The 2,100-nt window shown below is 40.8% G+C and overlaps 1 protein-coding gene across 1 annotated transcript in view; it reads left to right on the top strand.

The window, feature by feature from the left end:
* LOC118409414 (ubiquitin-conjugating enzyme E2 W) overlaps positions 1-2,100 on the top strand; it is a 14,712-nt gene that overhangs the window by 623 nt on the left and 11,989 nt on the right. The gene's annotated exons all lie outside the window — the stretch shown is intronic.

Here is a 2,100-nt window from a genome sequence, read left to right as displayed (position 1 = left end):
ACAAACGTTAGCTTTATTGATTAACTCTCCAAATGGGGAAGGGCAGACGAGTACTGTTTTGGAAATCACATGGTACTAATGTAAAACAGCAAACTGAATTCGTTAACGTCGGTTGTTGATAGAATTTGGAGCGAGATCTCGAAACCTGCAAACCTTCAAGATTCCCCCCTTTCTCCAACGCTTTCGTGATCAGTCCCGGGAGAGTTAACGCTTGTTTGTAACGCACAACACAGAACCCGCACAATGCCCTGTAAACTCGGTAATCTCCGGCGCGGCCTGAAAATCCCCGGCGTGCGGGAGTTTCTTGAGGTTAGGGTTTTCCGATGAGTCTGGGACAACTCATAGCACAGGAATAGCTGCGCGGAAAGCACCTAATGCCAACACTGCAAAACTCCCTCGGTTTATCAGTACGAGCTTTAGAAGTCGAGGGGGTCGGACCTGTCTGAGGAGCCGGCTACTTGGTACGTCACTTTTTTTTCTTTTTTCAAGTTAGAAAGGCTGCACGAGAGATAAAATTGTAAATTACTTTTTTGAATTTACGGTAACAAAAAATCAATACTAAAATATCATAGATACAGTTTTCTTTTCATTTTGATTACATTTATACACAGAAAATACACTTTTAGATCCTCGGGACTAACTACTGAATCAGGCCGTAGTCACATTTGACGACAATGAAAGAATACAGAACGCTGTATGTGTGTACGTATTGAGAATTGTAAATGACTTAATACCAAACACAGCAATTTAACTGCCTAATCCAACACTTTCAATTTCCTTGATTTTTCTCTTCAATTCACTGATTTCATTGGAAAACCCCGAATGTTGAACCCTGGCCATGAAAAACAACAACAACAACAGCACTAGCACCAAGAATGAATCATTAGAAAAATCCCCGAGCCCACTTCGGAGATTTTACATACAGAGCTCATGCGCAATTACAGTAATCATCAATCATTTTACGCACACTTGTTAACAGTGGCTCAGTTCTTGCCCCACGACTCTGGCTTAGAAAGGCGGTGTTTCTATGGAAGGAATTACTATTGATAGAATATGCCGACCTGTATCATCTGCAGATCAATATCCTATAGATTCTGGGAAGTTCTTCTGCCTTAATAACAATGCCTGTCGTGGCATGCACATAATTTGAACCGCTCACTCTTCCCCACAGTTTCGGTGACGTCATTGATGTGATAAGGAACAGCGCACGGAAATCCCCAACTACAGTACACATTGAAATAAAAATTTCTTTGTGTGTCAGTCTGAGTTTTTCAATTCACTTGGAGGGATCACCGTATCTGGTGGACGTTTAAAAGATGGCCGAATACATGGTAGGTAACCTTGTGTGGCTTGATCGGGGGTCGAATGTGTCCTACAGCTGCAATATGTAATCGTTATTCTTGTCAAGTAGAAACATTGCGGTGGGGAAATTATGCCTTGTGAAGGGAATTCCCAGTGAGATATTTTGAACGTAACGTACTTACTGCAATAAAAGATAAATGGAACGGTCTTCCTATGCCTATTGCTCTACATTGTCATGTTTAAGTAAACAGGTAACTTAGTGCTGTACGGCAATACCCTGTATTCAGCATCATTATCCAGGCTTGCAGGAGGTTGAACAATTACATGATTATACGTGTAGTCGGCTTATGTTGCCGGAAAACACTGCATACTATTGCTATATTTTGCTGACAACTGTCTTCTATACATATGAATACAAAGTATATGTTTTCCGGAAAGTACACAAATATCTCTCTTGATTTCTACAGCAGGAAGCGATGAATCCCGGAAGGCAGGCTGAGGAGATGGAGGTAAGTTCACGTTCTGATGGACCCGATTAATAATCCCCAAGAAATAAAATAAAATTAAAGGCCAGTAATACAATTTTGGGCATCTTTGCCTGATGTCTTCTACAGAGATACAAACATACAAAATATTACACATACTGTATGAGCTTTATGATGTAGCTTTGATTATAAATACTAGAGAACAGATTGCTTATTGTTTCATGATCACCGCTGAGTCATTATTTCTCCATTTAGTTCGTCACTCAGCTGTTAGCGAGGTTGAATCAGACCCATCGTCCTGGACAACCCAATG

This window comes from Branchiostoma floridae, chromosome 2 (genome assembly GCF_000003815.2).
Source record: "Branchiostoma floridae strain S238N-H82 chromosome 2, Bfl_VNyyK, whole genome shotgun sequence".
In the NCBI taxonomy this organism is placed as follows: Eukaryota; Metazoa; Chordata; class Leptocardii; order Amphioxiformes; family Branchiostomatidae; genus Branchiostoma; species Branchiostoma floridae.
The sequence above is the reverse complement of the archived record's forward strand: the minus strand, read 5'-3'. Positions and strand labels throughout refer to the sequence as shown.